General features: G+C 41.3%; 1 protein-coding gene across 3 annotated transcripts in view; it reads left to right on the top strand.

Annotated features, from left to right (window-relative positions):
* Nucleotides 1-932: 932 nt before the first annotated feature.
* The window catches only part of tln1 (talin 1), a 174,657-nt gene continuing 154,527 nt past the window's right edge, over nucleotides 933-21,062 (top strand). Inside the window, exon 1 of one of the 3 annotated variants that reach the window (XM_052525129.1) lies at nucleotides 933-1,119. The gene's annotated coding sequence lies outside the window, so the exon portion shown is untranslated. Of the gene's footprint in view, nucleotides 1,137-21,062 lie in introns of all 3 variants that reach the window. The other 2 variants (XM_052525130.1, XM_052525131.1) reach the window with 2 other exon arrangements.

The following is a 21,062-nucleotide window of genomic DNA, read 5'->3' as shown; positions in this document are numbered from 1 at the left end:
AGTACGTATGGAAATTGGGTAGTTTTTCTACCACTGGTTATAAGACTGCTAAACAAGACTGCTAAATAGCTCATCAAATGGCTACCCGGATTATCTACATTGATCCTTTTTTGCACTGACTCTCTTGCACTGACTCTAACCCCCCACACACACCCCATACGCTGCTGATACAGTGTATTATCTGTCCTGTTGCCTAGTCACTTTACCCCTACGTATATGTACATAGCTACCACAATTACCTCCTACACCTGCACATCGACACGGTACTCCCTGTATATAGCCATGTTACTTTTTACTCCTTATTATTCACTGTGTATTTATTCCCCATGTCAATATTTTCTATTTTTATTTTTGCATCTTTATATTAACTCTCCATTGTTGGAAAGGGACCCGTATAAAGCAAGCGTTTCACTGTTAGTCTCCACCTGTTGTTTACGAAGCATGTGACAAATAAAATTTGATTTGATTTGTTGCACAACTTTTCCACCATTTTACAGACTTATACACCTGTAGACGCACTGTTATACCAAATGGTGGCAGCATTTCTGCGGTTTTCTAGAGCTGACGCAAAATTGACATTCCTAGCTGACCTGTTACGTTTTAGACCTGATGTGGAGGACCTTTGGTCAATGGCCTATTGTTACGATTTGCTTTCAAATGATGTCTAATAGGTTATATTAATTGGTGGCTATACTATCATAATACAGTAAACTACTTGATCTATTTGCGGGTGAGGTGACGGATGTAACCAAATCTCTGCATTTGGTAACGAGTCGACTTTTTAAAATGGGGCTTGTTAGGCTATATGTGTCATTCACAAATAATTCAGTGACGTTGCGGTTTAATAGAAAAGTTGACGTTGATTTACACGAAATCCACAAGTTCTGAGTCCCGCTGATACACCGCCCCATGCCTGCATCATAGTGTGCTGTGGTTTTGAGTCGCTGAAGGGTGGAGTTTGTACCACCGCCTCTAAAGAACGGGACTCGGGAGGGAGTTGAAAAATCACTATCTGACATTTACCAGCATTTAGAACACCATTTCTGCTGGGGAAAGGGATTTAATTTCGATATTTCACCTTTGAAAGCGGGAAATCTTCGCTGGAAGAGGAACTAAGAGGTGAGTCGAGATACAATGTACGTGTTTTAGTTCAGAACTATGCCTGACTGCGCGTGACGTCAAGTCCGATTTTGAAGTTTTCAACCCCTCCATTCTCTACACTTCACCGAGTTATGCACTTCGAATAGTTTGAGGGCCGAATAGGCTACCTCTTGACAAATATTTCAGAGCAGTAGCCTAGTCGTAGCTCATATCGAAGAAGAAAAGAAAAAGGATTTTGAAACGAGAATGTAAAAATACTTAAACTGAAAATTGTAACGTTACTTCGATTTCCTGGAACTTTGTAGCTAGAGAAGTGTTTTAAATACGGAAGCGAAACAGTGCCTCAAGGCATGAATACGTGCATTACATATCAGTTATTGGCCTATTGCTCGTAAATAAATAAGGAAAAAATGAATTTGTATGCATTAAACACAGCACGCTGTACATTTTGGTATGCAGTGAGTTTACCATACAACTAGGTCAGCCTACAATCCTAGCCAAATGTATCCGTGTCACGTCCTAAATCTCTAGACTACATTAAGGTGTGTTACTTTGTATCGTTCGCACTGTTGGTTGGCTCAGCCACTGTCATCAACACTACCTATATTCATATTCTGGGCAGCCAGTCTGAGTTGGGTAGCTGTCTGTAAACAGTTACTTCATTTGACTGGTCGTTATTAAAACTTTACATGAAGCCAGAATATGGTATCCAACCTGTATGAAAATGTGTCTATTTGGCTTCAAGTAACAAGCTACTGTATATGTAGTTAACAGCAGTCATTGTGTAACCCAATGCCTTTTGCACCCTTGCTTTGTCTATAGAGAAGCCTACCTAACACAGATTCACATTTCAAATAAGTGTTCCATGGTCTAGTTTTGGTTCATTAATCTTTTTCCATGGTTGTAGTTTGGATTGCCTTAACTTCTTCAATAACGTTTCAAGGCCGTGTGTGTGTGTGTTCTGCAGTTGTCAAACAAGCTAGAGAAAATATGCAGCCTCTGGGTGTGAATTCCAACACCAAGATGGGGTGTGGCGTCACCATTTCCGTGTGACAGAACAAACTATGTAGCTGTGGGGACACATGTGGCTCAGGAGAAATGGAGCCAATGAATAGCTAGCAATGTGATTGATATATGCTTGCAGGTGAGGGATTTGATAGGGCCTAGCTAGACTCAGCAGTTTTCAGGTAACGCGGCAGGGCATGTTTCCTGTTGCTACTTGTAAATGTTCTTTGGGAAGGCAGTAAGGCACACAGTGGACTTCAGAACAGAACAGCACTTCTACATTCTTGCTATATGGGGAGGAAAAAACATGTTATTGATGTGATTTCCTTCTAGATTTTTCTGGTATTTAGTTTTATGGTTTTGTACAGTCTACTATTTTATACTGTTTTCTGTGGGTTTTCTTCTGCAATGTGTGTCGACACCTTAACCTGATTTTATTACAATGTGTCTTACTGTTAGGACACGTGCAATGCTGAGTTCTATAAATTGTCAACTAGTAAATCAATTGGATGAAACAGTTAACTGTTTCAATTAAAAAAAGAGTGCCGGGAAGTGCACACAGACCCTAATTATTAAAGCCAACAACCACTGTCCTTGAGCAGCGCACAGTCACTCATCGAGGCCGTGTGACAGTTGGTGGGGAGGGGGACGGGTGCCATTGAGAAATTGCTCATGACACAGCAATAATTATAATTGATTTGAGGCTAGCCTAGGCCAGTAGTCGGTCTTGTGTGACTGATAGTGTCAGAAGCTTGGTTTTGCCTGAGGCTCTCGACTGTTTCACTGTCTGTTACTCTTTAATCGGTGGTTGAGAGAGCATTCAGTTCAATCATGTCTCTGTGCTTGTATTGTGAATTCAATTCTGTTTTGAATGTGTGCCTCGTTTAGGTTATTGAAAGAAATGGTCATTGTTGAGCAACAGGGAGGGTAAAAGTGTTTTTCACAAAATGTCAGTTGTCATGTTTGTACTTATCTGGTTATTATTCATAACGTTGACAACATGAAACAAGTGGATGTTGTAGTCTAACCATCATAGCTGAAAATGGTCCATCCATAACACTCATGTTCGGCATTTTATGTTTCTATGATGGAAAAATCAAAAAGCCAACAAAGGGCCCACTTTTTTTTGTGTTTTTCTGTGGCCCAGAAGCCAACAGAAGCCTTTATTAAAGACAAGATGCCAAACAGGACTTCATGTATCTATTGAACACTGAGAGAGGCTCAATAGATGAGTCGGTGCATCGTCAATGAGGAGTTGAGTGATTCAGCCCAACAGCATGTTTGCTTTATTTCCATGCCTATTTTAAGCCTGTAAAGCTATTGTCAGTATCAGAAGTTAGTCTGGATGCATTTTAAACTATCACCTTGCTCCTCTGTCATGGAGCCTCAAGGCCATCTAGAAGTGCACTTACTAGTCATTCGATTTCTATGGCGTGTACTGGGCATGTTCATCATGAATTACATCACTGGTGTCTGCTGATCCATTACGGGTCTGATTCTTTACATGGCTTAGTTTGTCTGAAGGTATTCATAAGAGATCACACATGAAGCAATGTATTGTACATACATTTTTTTTGTATTATAGAGCCTCTGTTGCAAGTGTCTCAGTCAGTGCATTTTTGATCCAGGTGTTACAGAACCAGGAAATGGGCTATGTCCTAAATGTGCCCTGTACTTTCTGCCCAGAAATTGTAAAACGGCTACACTGTTTCTTTTCAACTTCGATATAGGCTTTGAAAGTGAAAGCTACTCAATGGCCCCCATTGCCACTCCATTAAAGTGTGAATGGCAATGCGTTATACTGCCGATGACCGTAGCCAGCTCCGCCTCAGACAAATGCAAGGCAAGGAGCAGCATGTGCCACAGACTCTCCCCTGGGTAACAAGGTTGCTATTGAGGGCCACAACTGTGTGGTATTGTACTTGGCTCTGGGGGAATGAAGGCCTCCTTTGTCCTCAGGGGTGTGTGGGTGCTGCAGGAGGATCCTGCTGATTCCTCAGCAGCAGAGAGGTGGGTACGGGCTGATGTTTCTCCTAGGAACAGATCGAGGATCAGTTTCATGAATCCTAGCCTTAACCATTAGTGGGGAAAATGCTAAACTGTCCCAATATCAGTGTCTAGGGGCACCTTCACACTACACAAGAAAGGTGCACTGTGGGAGGCGCCCCTGCTCCACCTCTGGATCTAGCCTGGTCCCAGATCGGTTTATAAACAGGTGACCATAGATGTTTGCTATACGGCATTAACATCTGAGACCAAACTACACTGGTCTCTCAACATATCTGGGACCAGGCTACTCTGGTCTCTCAACATATCTGGGGTCTGACTATTCTCATCTCATGGCTCCCATCTTGCCTAGACCCTGTCATGTTGTCAGGGACCTACTCCTATAAAGGGACCTACTCCTATACAGGGACCTACTCATACAAACAACAAATGTCTCTGAGCATCTCCAAGGACCTATATATTGGCCTAACAACACATTCTTCAGCAGTTAATAGTAATTTATGATTCTCCTGTCCACTGCAGCATCTTTAAGAGGCATCAAACCCAATGCCCTGCATTCACTCCATCACATAACTACATGATTTATTTTAAACTTATGGATGTGTAATGTAGTTATTTTTAGGGCATTTATAGCAATGAGCTCCTACTGCAGAACTATCTTTAATCCTATGGACAGGAAACATAACTAACTTCCCAAGGGAGAGACATGGCTCTAGACTAGGCCGAGCTGTTGGAATCACTCAAGGGTTCCACTGCTCCAAGATAATGTGTAAGGGTGTTTGCCAGCTAAAATATTGTGGTATTTCTTTTGCTGTAGAAATGGCAGTTTAAAATGGTAGAACCGCCCTTGTGGTGGTGCAACATTACTTCTATTCCTGTTGGTACACCATTTCTAACTTGTCTTAAATTAAAACTGCTAAGGTCACATACGTTTTGCCTCCAAGATGTGCTCGAAGCACCCATTTGACACGGCAGCATGTGACTGAATGGTTGTTTGACAGGCGTTTGTACAGGTGAGTAATCCCGTTGACCATGGCAAGTATGCATGTTCTCAAGAATGTTTTCTCTCTAAATGTTTTGACATTCTCCAAACAAACTGAAGGGCTTCATTCACTCAAATGGTAAATGCAAGCATGAGAGAAATATTGCAATGGAGAACTATTTTGTTTGTTGATATCTTGAACACAGCCTAGTGGTTAAGAAGCAGGTAGCCTCGTGGTTAAGAGGCAGGTAGCCTCGTGGTTAAGAGGCAGGTAGCCTCGTGGTTAAGAGGCAGGTAGCCTCGTGGTTAAGAGGCAGGTAGCCTCGTGGTTAAGAGGCAGGTAGCCTCGTGGTTAAGAGGCAGGTAGCCTAGTGGTTAAGAGGCAGGTAGCCTCGTGGTTAAGAGGCAGGTAGCCTCGTGGTTAAGAGGCAGGTAGCCTCGTGGTTAAGAGGCAGGTAGCCTCGTGGTTAAGAGGCAGGTAGCCTCGTGGTTAAGAGGCAGGTAGCCTCGTGGTTAAGAGGCAGGTAGCCTCGTGGTTAAGAGGCAGGTAGCCTCGTGGTTAAGAGGCAGGTAGCCTCGTGGTTAAGAGGCAGGTAGCCTCGTGGTTAGAGCGTTGGGCCAGTAACCGAAAGGTTGATGGACTGAATCCCCGAGCTGACAAGGTAAAAATCTGCCATTCTGCCCCTGAACAAGGCAGTTAACCCACTGTACCCCCGGTAGGCTGTCATTGTAATTAAGAATTTGTTCTTAACTGACGTGCCTAGTTAAATATAAAAATATTTACTCCGTAAAATAATAAGGCTGGGAATTGCCAGGGACCTCACAATACGATATTATCATGATACTTAGGTGCCGATATGTATTGCTATTGTCACGATTCCATATGTATTGTGAATCGATCCTGGGATTTTATTGCGATTTTGATGTTCCAAACTAATTGCTCACTATATGTCTCCTGCAGAGAGATAAGAGACAGAATGAGAACTAGTTTTGGTCAGTCAGGGAAATTAGTCCTAAAAACAGGCTGGCTCAATATTTAAAAAGAAGATTGAGAAAAAGCTATAGGATTAAAAATATTGGAGTTTTGGTGCCGGTACAGCAGACTAGCGCTTGCCAACGCTACCTACCGTAGCAAAACATTTACAATTTTTAAAAAACATTTTTTATAATTGAAGTCAAATATCAATATAATTTTGCAATATGCAACTGTATCAATCTTTTCATCATCACTATAAAATCAACTTTTTTTTTTTCTTCCAACCACATACAAATGGACAGGCTCCCTTGGTTTAAATAGGCGTGTTACCGTTGAGCGTAGGTATCACGGTAGATGTCTAGACTCCTAAGCAGCATGGGTCTTGCAGTTAAATGTTATATTTAGGCCAGGAATCTTTTTGAAGTTGCCATGTTAGCCGACACCTTAAGAAGGAAGGGTTCTTGGTAATCTCAGAGACCAAATAAGAAAACCTGAGAGATGAATAGATGAGAGTAATACGGAGGAACAGAAAGAGAGAACCAGTATGGGCTAGGGAACAAGATCTGATTTGCTATGTTTTGTGATTAATTTCCCCTTTTCATCATTTAAAGTATCACCTGTTTTGGCAAAAGATTCCACTGAGACAATGTTACTCCTAATCATCTTTTGCAGAATACCCAAACATATCATTTGGACAGTTTGCAGACTGTTAAAGAAAATGTATGAAATCTATCCAGCCATATCTCAACATTAAAAGGCACAGTCCATGCTGGCCCTGCTGTTGCTTTGCAAGTTCAGATTGTGTATAACTTTGGAGGGAAAAAAGATTGACTCAAGGCAAAAATGATGATCTCACTCACAACGGCCATTTGAATCCACTGTGAAATATACCAGAACAGGAAATGTGTATTTCAAACGCTGACTGCTCAAAATGATGGAAGTGAGCATGACCTTTTTTGAGAACCTGAATATCTAATCAAATTCAACAGTGAAGATCTATTTATGAAAATAGCAATGTGGAAGTACAGGACTATTGCATTGTGGGCCAAAATTGAACGTTTGTATATTTCATAGCTGATCTTAATTTGAATGGTCTAAAACAGTGGTGTTCCATAGTGTTTGCCAAACTCCCCATTTGTGCAGAGTGAATGAATGTCTGTTTACAACAGAATTTCTTTTTTTTTCTCTCACTGTGCTGACTGAGTTGTACAGCTACTCATATCCAGTGATTTTTGTATTTGCATTACACCTACCATGATCACTTCTGGCTATTCAAAGCAGGTGAAAGATAACATATTGGTATTTTCCTAAAGCACCGTCTAGGCTGGTGGATGTCTTCCTGGATAGCCCGATTATACGTATCCTCCCGGGGAATTACTGTATATGTGACGTCAACCAACTGAGTGCATGAGTCAGAGAAAAGGTAGGTTTTGCAAGACAATGCAACTATGTATCAAATGTATCACTGTCATGTTTCTCTGATGCTACATCCTCACAAACTAGAATATTCCATTACAACCAATTTGAGATCGATTGAAGCCAAATATTTTGTAAGATGTAAGAGCAAGACAGAGTTAGCTCAGTAGCTCATTTCAATAATGGAAGGGGAACATTGCAAAGTGAAGGGATGTTCATGCTGTTGCATTGTCCCAGCTGGTCTCTGCCATTAGGCCTTTTCTGAAGTCAGATCCACAGTGACCCCATGGCCTCAGGATGTTCTCCCTGGACAGCCATTCAGAGCTTCCCCTGAGGAAGCCCCGTGGGCGGGAGACTGGCAACGTCAACAGGAAAGTCATGTGGAACCTTTACAGCCAATAAAAGAGTATTAGGACTGCTCCCATCCATCTTTTGATATCCACTCTGTACCACCTACATTTACAGGTCGCTTTGTTAAAAGGTGGACTAAGCACTATGACATCATTGTACACAGTGAGGCAACTTCCTGTTTACAGACATCAACAACAGAATTCAAATGTGCCATAACTGCCACTATTGGCTCCTCTGAATTTGGCCCCACCTTTTGAGGCATGCTCACATTGGGAAGAGCACATTGTGGCCGTTTTGGCTGAACCATGGCCTTATAAAACAGCCTTAATAAATAGCTTTGAAGCTGCAATATGTCACTTTTTGGGCTAGCTCACCAAAATAAACAGAAATTTGACTTATAGACTTAGATCTTTCAAAAGACTTGAAAGCAAGTCCTAAGAAGATGTAGATACGTTCTATGTGCACTTTCTATGTTTCCCGTTCTTAAGTACCATTTTTGCGTCTTTTACTTTCGGTTTTGTACACCAGCTAAAAATGCAATGTTTTTGGTTGTTGAAAATATATTTCACAGTGGTTTAGATTGTACAATGATTCTCTACATTATATATGGCTTGTTTTGTCACAAACTATTAGAATTTTAGCAACCAGGAAATGGGGGAGCGATTTCTGCATATTGCACATTTTTAAATTAATAAATAGCGTTAAAAAATGTATCCCTGGTTGTACTGTATAGTAACAGATTGGCAAGCTATACTGAACAAAAATATAAACGCAACATGTAATGTGTTTGCTTCATGAGCTGAATTAAAAGATCCCAGAAATCTTCCATACTCAAAAAAAGCTTATTTCGCTCAAATTTTGTGCACAAATTTGTTTTACATCCCTGTTAGTGAGCATTTCTCCTTTGCCAAGATAATCCATCCACTTGACAGGCATGGCGTATCAAGATTAAACGGCATGATCATTACACAGGTGCACCTTATGCTGGAAACAATAAAAGACCACTCTAATATGTGGAGTTTTGTTACACAACACAATGCCAAGTTTATTTCTGTCTGTAATAAAGCCCTTTGGTGGGAAAAACTCATTCTGATTGGCTGGGCCTGGCTCCCCAGTCATGTGAAATCCATAGAATAGGGCCTAATGAATTTATTTCAATTGACTGATTTCCTTCTATGAACTGTAACTCAATAAAATTGTTAATTGTTGCATGTTGCATTTTAAGATTTTTTTTGCACAGTATAAGTAAAGAAACCCTAGATTTAATTGATGTCAGTACAGTACAGTGTGTCCTTGCTCACTCTCACTCATGTTTAGAAGATGTGTGTGTGTGTGTGTGTGTGTGTTTCGCAGGCTGCTCCATGTCAGTGTTTTCAGCCAGCCAAATTTGGTCAAGGCAACATGCACTGTTATTTCTCCAGCTAAATAAGTCATTTGTTTTGCATTCCCGACTCTGCTAATGGGCTCACTGTGTGTTCAAATGCCAGCGAGTTCAGTAAGTCCAAGATCATCGTTTATGATGCTGATCATCCCCCCCCATCATCACCTTCTGCAAGCTCCAGTGCACGTTTACACAGTGTATTTGATTAAGCTTCAAGCAACCAGCGGCAGCGCTTTTAATTTTAAAGTTACTTCATGCATTAGCTTTGTGGGGGCTTATGCACTTTGTCTTCATCATTTGCTTGTTGAGCTACACTAACAAGTAGATAGTTATAAAGGCCACAATTGTACAGTTTTGTAATGTTTCTGACAAAAAGTTGAGTAGAATGGGGCTCCCAAGTGGCGCAGCGGTCTAAGGCATTGCATCTCAGTGCTAGAGGCGTCACTACAGACCCTGGTTTGATTCCAGGCTGTATCACAACCGGCCTTGATTGGGAGTCCCATAGGGTGGCGCACAATTGGCCCAGCGTCGCCCGGGTTAGGGTTTGGCCGGGGTAGGCCATCATTGTAGATTAAAAATCGTTCTTAACTGACTTGCCTAGTTAAATTAAAATAAAGAATGAGGTGGATTAGGACTGGATACATTGTTTCCTGGTAGTGTCAGAATTGCCCTCAGACTAACTACTGTATTCTCGTATGTAAGTTTTTGTTCATATTATTTTTCATTACCCCCTGGCTTCCAAGAATGATGTTTTACCTTACCGGCAGAAAGCCTACATGACAAGATGACTGGATGTTGAACAACACGCTGTCAATCATGTGGTGGTGGATAAACTTGACCCTCCTCATGGTCTACATAGGAGCCACTGGAAGGGAACACCTACGAGATCTCTCTTTTATACCAAGTCACTCAGCCTTGGTGTACGGTCGGGTTCCCCTTCAGTGTCTAGCAAGGCGTACAGTACACACACTCTAGCAGATATTTGGCATAGCTCGCTAGCTGTGTCATTGCTTACATTAGGAGATCTGCCTGCCTCTGTGATCTGTCAAGTGACTGTGTTGTCTTCTGTCTAGACCTGACAGATGGAAAGATTGTCATTCTCACCACTATAATGTTAGCTTGTGTTTGACAGAGAGTATGTTGTTAGCACGCAGATGCTGATCTGATCGAACTCTCGAGTGGACGTGTGTAAAGGAATCTCTCTGTTTACTACTGTTTAGTTGACTGGGAATGTAAGAGTGGCCCCCCCTCCATACCACTGGTAGCCCTACCTTGTCTTCCCCTTACAAGGTATTGTCTTCACTAACTGGACTATTATTTAATAACAGGATTGAAAAACTGAAGATATGGGCATCTCATTATGTTTTCCTGTGCTTTAGAAATCATCTTTCAAGATGAAGACATTTATTTCAAACATTTTTTCAGGATTCAGCTGAGAATCAGCTGCCATGTCATTTAAACACACACTCCGCTGTTACGGTAGTTCTCAGAATATCTACATGAATAGCCTACATTTGTTGACTAGAATATTGAATTAAGTCTGTAACCATCTGTAATTGAATTTACAAACCTACTTTTATTTCTAGTTTGGAATGAAGTGCCTTTTTCCATGACAGAAATACAATTTATGTTCTTGTCTTGTCAATATCATGGCCATACTTTACCCTCTCAAAGTATCTAACTACTTTGTTATATTCTTTGTTATAGAATATAGTTGAAAATAGTTTGCTCGAGGCTGAACTTTGCGTCTTTGCAGTCGACGTAAACATGAAGGAGGACGTGCATATCAACTTCCTGTTTCACTGTGGGAATGAAAGCGCAAGAATGTGGAATTCTCATCACTGCTCATATCATGGTCCCATGGCTGCGTGCATCAGGTTCGCTGGTTCCTGAAGCAGCCCTGTAACATTTTCTCCTCCCATAAATGCCATAACTGGACAGCTTATTGATCTCTAATCGTCCACTTCAGTTACATCATACTTGGTTTGAATTGAGGAAGGATCACTACATGGGAGCCAAGTTATAAGGCCTTGTTTAAACAGTTGATCAACCAAATGGGCTTGTTCTGTAGCAATCTCTTGCACATAGACAATACTTACTCACTCTAAAGATGGTAAAGTGTCAACTTTCCCACCAGATTCTCTGCTGACTGTTAGATGCCATTTTAGCATTTAGCTTGCCCCAGGTCTTACCATCTGCAATGTCGTTGTAGTGCTCTGGCAAACAAAGCTGTAAAAAAGAGAACTTACCTGGTAGGATTGTCTAAAGTTTGCTTGCTCACAGTACTTGGCACCTCCTGAACAGAGTTTCGTCAGTCAAGACCTTAAGGTTGTCAGCTGCTCAACCTTGTTAAAACACTCCAAACCAGAAGGTGGTAGTAGCATTGTTTCGCAATGCATGTCCCAGGGTGTTGCTTTATTGTCTATAACCAATGTTGGCTAGCTAGCTAGCCGCGCTAATGCTGCTATTGTTGTAGAATGCTAATGTTGATACTAGCCAGATGGCCACAGCTAGAGAACTAGCTAGCAAGATGACCGAGCAACAATTTGAATTCACTCTATTATCACATACAGCCTATAGATGGATAGAGTTTCAGCTAGCTTGCTAACATTATCGAAACAGTTAGCATGATATGCTAACTAGCTAGCTGTTGTGACTGCATTGACTCCCAACAGGCTGCTTCATGGAAACATCCGTTGTCATTTAATTATAACGTTACTAGCTACAGTGGCCAGATAGCTAGGCTTGGAGGCATTCAGTGCGGTGTACAAAACCTATTAGAGGGCCTGTCCCCAACACCTATGTGTTGACAACAGTGGAGGTCGGTACTGTTTTAAGATGAGGGAGGACAAAAACATATTTTTTTTCATGAGCATGGCCTTATTTACAGCATATTATATGACTGTCATTCATATTCCATTCACCCAGTTCAATGTAACAGCGATAGGTTTAGTTTACTACATGATATAATTTTCCCTATACCCATCATGAGGTTGCTACAACCTAGCCTATGAATGAAAGTTTACAATGTAGGTGCACACATTCAATACCGCCTTGCACACTGTTGCCTGTATCTAGTTGATTTAGGGTGTAATAATTAGTCCAACAGTTGCAAACAATTTTTTTTAAATACAAATTTATGTACGTTTATCCTTGTTCCGTTTGCTTCCATTTAATCCACTTTTGAACGGAATCGGCAGAATGAATACACCCCTGATCACAATTAACTTTCATAGCAGCCATGTTGTATTCCTTCACGCATCTTTGCGCTCTCTTCTCACCTTTTCTCTTCGCTTGTGGACTTCAATGCACAACACATCAGCTGTATGTGACCAGGCGAAAACCTTCCCGAACCATATCATAACCACTACACACAGTCTTGAATTCGTTAATTTGTTCAAAACTGTTCAACTATTGTCTTTCTGAGTCAACTACTCACCACATTTTATTATAGGGGAGGAACTTCCTCAGTAAATTTTATTATTATTTTTTTAACATAATTGCTATATAATATATATATATATAATATATATTTATAGCAATTATATAGCAATTATGTAAAAAAACTAAAAAAATATTTTTAATTTACTGAGGAAGGTCCTCCCCTTCCTTCTTTGACTAGCCTCCACTGGTTTACAAGCTACCACCCAGTCTACACACACATCTGGGAACAAGCTCTCCAGCATTATGCTAGCCTTTGGAATTTTCCTCAATTCCTCCTCACAACCGTGCTATCAAAACCAGGCAACTTTGACTTCCTGATGCGCTTTGACACACACAGACCTGTCATGTTCACACATGCAATTCAGGCCTGAGTTTTCTTTAGTGCTTTCTAGATCAGTCAAACTCACAAATTTGACTGAACGTGATCATTTGAAAATGAATCCAGAATTGACAATATCTTTGCAAAAGTTCTTTGTGACTTGGGGGTGTCCCTTGTATCCGTTCCGATTGTAACAGGGCCTTTCTCTTTTATCATATGGCTGAACCAGGCTGGTCTAAGGCACTGCATCTCAGTGCTAGAGGCGTCACTACAGACACCCTGGTTCGAATCCAGGCTGTATCACAAACATGCTGTGATTGGGAGTCCCATGGGGCGACGCACAATTGGCCAAGCGTCGTCCGGGTTTGGCCGGTGTAAGCTGTCATTGTAAATAAGAATTTGTTCTTAACTGAGCTGCCTTGTTAAATAAAGGTTAAATAAAAAAAAGTATCCTGGTTAACTCTCCTTTGATGACTTCAGCTCCACCGGGCTGCCTGCCTGGCCCGGCGGCCTTGTCGCGAGTGCAGGTCACAAATGTTACCACAATTAGTTTGACACAGGCGTTTTCTGAGAGCACACAACTCCCAAGAATGCTGTGGTTTCACAGTCTAATTGGATTAAAAACTAAGTGGCTCCACAAAGGAGGTATTCCACTAACTCACTGGCATTTTCTCAGCAAGCATGCAGGGAGGATGTTGTATCGCCTGAGCTGACCATGGCTTTGTTAAGATGGTGTGAACCAACTCAGTTACTTTGATCTCGTAAACATAATCTTAGCCAAGGTAATTTAGTTGTAGTGCAACACCTGTTTTGCACGACTTTTAGAATCAACAGTGTCATATCTCTATCTGGATATGATTCTGATCCAACTAAGCTGTGGGCAGATGGTGAAGAATGCACTTGGTTGAAGTGAAGGAATACTTCCTTTTCAGACCTCCCCCACTGAAAGCCAACAAAAATTTAGTCTTGTTTTCTCCAAAGCATCCCTGATGAAAAGTGGAATGTTTTTTAAATTATTTTTATTCCAAACATTGTTTGGCTGACTTCCTATCAGTTTGTTGGAAGAGTCACAAAAGAGCAACATGACTTTGGAACAGCCATGCTTGCATATATATCTCTGTAGTAGTCTACTCCAAAAGATTCTGAAGGGCTTGAAGGCGACCAGAAGATTCAACTGCACCAGACTTATTTGTCTACAAGTGACATTTTTAGGGTTTCTACCCCAGAGGGAAGTATATAGCTGTCATTTTCAACTGCTTGACATTCCTCCTCTGCTACCTTGTTTCTGCTTGGTTGTGTAGATTGCCCGCTATTTTCCGTCAACATGCCAACCGAGATTCTCCAATCGGTTCCCTTACATTCTTTCAAGCCTTCGGGAATAAATAAAATTAGTGTGTTCCTCTCCCTTTTGCCAGTGACAAGGGGCCCAAAAAAGAGCCCTCCCTCTCTCCCTCTCCTGGACTCTGCAGAGAATCGTAGCGGAATTCCAATGGAATGTGGGATGGAATTCAGATATGGAGCTGGCGGGCCAGAGTAGCCATGCTGTCTCTAGACCAGTCTCTAGCCTAGCTCATGTTGCTGTTCTAAATCTACCACTGCTTTATTTAAGGATGCTATTAGTCTCTGTAGTAGCAACCTGTTGAAACTGTATTACTTCAGGGGATGGTTTAAAATTGTGGGATTTCGTTTGACCGATGTCGATAGTTGGGAGCTAGCATTTGAAAGGGATAGTTCTGACTTTTTAACCCCAATGTTTCATTTGTTTCTTACTCTGAAGTTCTCTGAACTGGTTTCGCAAGTTCTTTACGAAACAGTTGATTGCTGAGTTTGACTGCACTCAGAACTTCTCTCGAAGTAAGAAACTGATTAATAAAGGTGTTACAAAATATATTTCACAACGATTTAGATGGTACAATGATTTCCTATACTATTCCGTGCTTGTTTTCTCGCATAAACTGAAATTGAGCGAACAGTGTAGAATTTTAGCAGACAGGAAATGACAGAGCGATTTCCACTACATAACACATAGCCACAAAGTCAGAACAGCTTTACCATTTTGACAACAGAGGCCGCTCCTGCGGGAGAAATCAATAGGGGAGTATCACAGCCAATCACAACACTGGTGGGTAAGTAATATTGTGAAACGCTATCATTCCACTATTGACATTTTCTGAAATTGCAATGCAAAAAAGTATAGCATAATTTAAGATCGGTGCAAGAAGCATAAAACAAACACTTTAATGTCACGTTTTCTGTAACATTGTGAAAATGATGAGAGTTGGCTTAATTTGTTTGACAAGTGACAACATGGAGTTACAAAGAGCTTGACCACAGGGGAACGGAGTCCCTTTTCAAACTGGCACAAAGCACTGAGCAAAGTTCAGTTCTTCCTGGTTGCCATGGCTAGCCACTTGTTTCTCATCACTAAGAGGCTTTCCTCTTTACCACTCGTTCTCCATTCATTCTAGAATGTGTGAAGGCATCCCATGTGAGTGTCTGCAGAGAGATTTAAAGCCAATGGATTTGCCCTGCAGATTATACTCCCAACAGATGTTCCTGGGCTATTGCTTACATTTCCCCATTGGTTAAGCCATCAAAGCATCTTAGAGCCTGCCAGCCAGCAGAAAAACATGGAGCCACAGTGGTGAAGTTCACATCAGTGCGCCAGAATTCACAGTTTAACTGCACTCCCTCTGGGAGAGTTTGTGTGTTTTGTGAGCACCCATTCTGACAAACCCCTCACCACAGGTATAATTTTAACCATATGCTGTAACAGCAGGGTCTACCTGAGACGCATCATGAGGTTGTTATGTTACATCCATGTTAAAGCACATCCGGAAGTTGGAACGCTAGTGTTTTCATGATGTAGGGATGAATGAATATGTAGTTCATGAACCTAATGTGAAAACACAGTATCCTATGTGCGGAACACAATATGTGTTAGATTTTTTTCCCATGTAGGATTGTTTTCCATTGACTACACAGACATGAATGATTCATCAGAATGTACACTCCCGGATGATTCATCAGAATGTACACTCCCGGATGATTCATCAGAATGTACACTCCCGGATGATTCATCAGAATGTACACTCCCGGATGATTCATCAGAATGTACACTCCCGGATGATTCATCAGAATGTACACTCCCGGATGATTCATCAGAATGTACACTCCCGGATGATTCATCAGAATGTACACTCCCGGATGATTCATCAGAATGTACACTCCCGGATGATTCATCAGAATGTACACTCCCGGATGATTCATCAGAATGTACACTCCCGGATGATTCATCAGAATGTACACTCCAGGATGATTCATCAGAATGTACAGTGCATTCGAAAATGTTTCAGGCCCCTTCACTTTTTACACATTTTGTTACGTTACTGCCTTATTCTAAAAATGTATTCAATAGTTTTTTTTCTCATCAATCCACACACAATACCCCGTAATGACAAAGCAAAAACAGGTTTTTACATAAGTATTCAGATCATTTACTCTTTACTTTGTTTAAGCACCTTTTGGCAGCGATTACAGCCTCAAGTAGGTTTTCATCAAGCATCTCCCTGTACTTTTCTCCGTTCATCTTTCCCTCGATCCTGACTATGGGATGCACAATGTTTTGGTGAACATATCAGAATCGTCCGATATTAGCTAAAAATGCCAACATCGATATCGGTGCGATGTCTAGCTAAACGCCGATGTGCAAACCGATGTCAAAGCTGACGTGTAATGTAGGTTATATGACGTAATGACGCCATGTAAAATTGTGCTACACGACATTCCTAACCTAGCCCACAATGTCTGCTGTGTGGATCTCGCAGTCAACAAGTCTCGCTGAAAGGTTCTTACACTTTCAAAATGACTGCTAGACAACTCAAAGGCAAAATCCATTAAAGCCAAGATTGCCCTTGACAATCAACCATTCTCTGTCGTGGATGATGTTGGCTTTCACTGAGTGGTCGAGCACCGGTACACACTACCAAGTGCTCTATTTTTCAGATGTTGCCCTACCGGAGTTACACAGTAATGGCGTCACTGCTATTATCTTCAGGACATGCATACTATGGACTGCCATTTTGGCTCATTGCATGTCAAAAAAGATACAGTAGCACTGTCAAAGCTGTACAAAAAGTCTGCAAACACCGGCCACAAACGATGTGTTTACAATACTGCTTTGGTAATAAAGCATCATTTGTTCGACCGCAACTTCTTGGGTAGCCAGCTTCAGCTTGGTACCTAGCTAGTGCACAACCAGCCTGAAAACAATGACCAGTAGAAACTGCAGTCATTTTCAATATTCTTAGCAATGAATTAGGAATCCTTGTAAGTAAGTATTAGCTAGGTTGCCACTTGTTGTTCGCCTATTGAAATTGAATTTCAGTTTATGAAAATTAATAGCTAGCCAGCTACTTAACCCTGTTGCCCAAAGCTAACGTTATAAGCAGCCAGCTAGCTTCATCTGGCTAGTGAGGCTTGACCGGACCGGGTTATGTGTTGTGAATCTAGCCACAATAAGGCACAATAGTGGAATTTGCGGTTTATGCCATACTTTTATTTTGAAGCTAGCTAGCTAGCTAGGCCTAACTATAGCTACAGAAACAGAATATTTCGTTTTGTTATGTTTTTGGGGAAGAACATTGTTTGCATCCATGAGCTAGCTAGTTTTATTTTATGACCAGTACTGTAGATTGCGCGAGACTACTTTACCAGCATCGTAGCACACGTATCGACGAATCGCTGTGACATATGAAATAAGAGGATAGTGTAATCAATGTGTAATGACTACGTAGAAAAATGTATGAACGTGTTAAATTATTAAGTGACGTGCAGTCATATTCAGGTCCTGATTGGTCAACAAGCTTATTTGACACGCAAAGACACAAACGGTGTTCCATAGCAGAGATCCATAGAAATCCTGGTTGAGAATGAAACGACTGAACAAATGAACGAAACAGCACAGCAAGTAAGTGAAAGAAATAGGTTTTGATGATGGTGTGTGTGTGTGTGTGTGTGTGTGTGTGTGTGTGTGTGTGTGTGTGTGTGTGTGTGTGTGTGTGTGTGTGTGTGAGACCTTTATTTAACTAGACAAGTCAGTTAAGAACAAATTCTTTATTATAATGACAGCCTAATTGTGCGCCGCCCTGTGGGACTCCCAATCACGGCCGGATGTGATACAGCCTGGATTCGACTGTAGTGGAACTGTAGTGACGCCTCTTGCACTGAGATGCAGATGCAGTGCCTTAGACCACTGCGTCCATGTGTGTGTGTGTGTGTGTGTTAACTATTTAACTGTACTAGAATGCTACTAGTACTAAAAAGCCGGTCAAATTTAAAATCTTGGTTATCGGTATCAGGTTTTTTGGCATGGAAAATATCAGTATCGGACAAAATTGTCATATTTGTACATCACTAATCCTGACTAGTCTCCCAGTCCCTGCCGCACCACAGGATGATTCATCAGAATGTCTATCTCGGTGAGCACCACAGGAATGTTGCCCTTTTGGTATTTATTCCTGCTATAGACTCGCTCAACAGGACAAATATAACTCTCCAACAACACACTCAGTAGCAGAAAGGACACAAACATTCTTCTCTCTCATATTTTTTTCTGGGTACAATTGTTACAATAAGAGGCCAGGCATTTCCAAACAGACCAGAGACGCCAGTCTTGTGTGTATTGTAAATATGCGGCAATTCGTCCACTGATTTGGGCACGTGCTCTAGTCCTTGGAATGGGATGGGATGGGGCGGCACAACGCTGATGATTGACTGATCTCAAAGCCGCTCCTCCTCCCTCTGACATGAAAAGATAGTTCATATTAATACTCATATTGTTGTTTTGGGGTTGTTAACTTGGTGTCCCAGTCACTAGATAGGCATGGGGGCAGATACAGTAGTCCCAACTATGCGAACTAGAGAGAAACGGACACAGCCGGGTGGTGGAGATGGCGTTGAATACGGGGGTCAGGGAAGTCATTCTCGTATGCGGCTGTCATTCATACCAGTGGCCCAGGAAGTGATCTGACACTACATGCTGACATTGGAGGGCGATGGGAAGGGTGTTAGGTCTTTTTCTGGATCCTGTCACATCATGCTCCCTCTCTCACCATAAGTGGGCTGTACGTATGGAACTGTTTATGCCGAGTTGGAGGAAACCATTTGTGCTATTAAAGCTTTTAAATGGAGCTGGGCATATTTGGCAGTGCATTCACCAAATACTGAAGCAATAGAACGATGTCTTGACACAATCACCCCAATGCAATATGAATCCAACTGCACTTGTTTGGGTTTTTCTAACACTACCGTTCGTTTTATTTGTATCCCTTCAAAGTAAGGATGGGTATGAGTAGTCGAACGGATGTCAAAGCTCAATCTTTAACCAGAGATTACATGTTTGTTTGTTTTTCAAATACCGCAAAACTATTTGGTGGAATGTGCTTTGTGACTGCCCGAACAGGCAAGTAAAATTTTGTCTTGAAGATTACGTTAATTTGATTAAACTCTAGTGTTCCATTTGTACATGTGCTTTTGCGGGGTACAACAAAAAAAGAAACCAAGCCGTTCTTCTCCCTAAATTCCCTTTCCCCTCCGTGTCTCTTTCACTCAATTGTGTTCACATAAGCTCTGTTTAGGCCTACAAAATTAAATGCCTATAAATGCCCTATGTAACGAAATGGATTAGGATTTGTTATCAGTAATGGTTAGGATACATTAGTTAGTAATGGTTACGATACATTAGTTAGTAATGGTTAGGATACATTAGGCATTGTTATGATCTGGAGTCACCTCTTCACTGTAGACGTTGAGACTGGTGTTTTGTTGTACTATTTAATGAAGGTGCCAGTTGAGGACATGTGAGGCATCTGTTTCTCAAAATAGACACTCTAATGTACTTGTCCTCTTGCTCAGTTGTGCACCAGGGCCTCCCACTCCTCTTTCTATTCTGGTTAGAGCCAGTTTGCGCTGTTCTGTGAAGGGAGTAGTACACAGCGTTGTACCAGATCCTCAGTTTCTTGGCAATTTCTCGCATGAAATAGCCTTCATTTCACAGAACGAGAATAGACAAGTTTCAGAAGAAAGTTTTTTTTTTTGCTTCTGGCCATTTTGCGCCTACAATCAAACCCACAAATGCTGATGCTCCAGATACTCAACTAGTCTAAAGAAGGCCAGTTTTATTGCTGCTTTAATCAGAACAACAGTTTTCAGCTGTGCTAACATAATTGCAAAATAGTTTTCTAATGATCAATTAGCCTTTTAAAATGATAAACTTGGATTAGCTAACACAACGTGCCATTGGAACACAGGAGTGATGGTTGCTGATAATGGGCCTCTAGGCCTTTGTAGATATTCCAAATAAATCTGGTTTCCAGCTACAATAGTCATTTACAACATTAACAATATCTGGTATTTCTGATCAATTTGATGTTATTTTAATGGGGCATTTCAGGACCCCAAACTTTTGAACGGAGGTAGGTAGGTAGGTAGGTAGGTAGGTAGGTAAAAATATTAATTATTTTTTATTTGAGTACTTGGGGTAAGAAGAAAAATCATATACGAGTACTCGAACAGTAAAGAAAATGTCAAATGCCCATTCCTACTTCAAAGGCTAGCCTGTCGGGAAAGATAAGCTGCTAGTTTTCGGCATGATGATAAGCTGTGTGTGTGTGTGTGTGTGTGTGTGTGTGTGTGTGTGTGTGTGTGTGTGAGGATTTGAGCTAATCTCTTCCTGAAAGTGCAGACACGTTCCGGCCGCTCAGATGTAGAGATCAAACAATTATAGGCATAAGGCATAGCTTTATCATACGCGCAAGCCCTAGAAGGGGAGCTGTGCATTACAAGTGGGTCCCGGTGCCTGTCATGCTGCTACGACCTTGAATTTCACATTCATAGGGTTACTGATTTTGGTTCTACTTTCTAGTGATTCTGATTATTTATTTCAATGATGTCAGAAGTTGTTCACGGTTATACATGTTTTTTTTTTTTTAAAGGACTTAGAATTCCATTTCTATTAAAGGGATACATGGAGATTATCTACCTCCCCAGAGTCAGATGAACTCTGATACCATTTGTATGT

The sequence above is a fragment of the Oncorhynchus keta genome, chromosome 9, assembly GCF_023373465.1.
Source record: "Oncorhynchus keta strain PuntledgeMale-10-30-2019 chromosome 9, Oket_V2, whole genome shotgun sequence".
NCBI classification, from domain to species: domain Eukaryota; kingdom Metazoa; phylum Chordata; class Actinopteri; order Salmoniformes; family Salmonidae; genus Oncorhynchus; species Oncorhynchus keta.
This window is presented reverse-complemented; position numbering and strand designations above follow the sequence as displayed.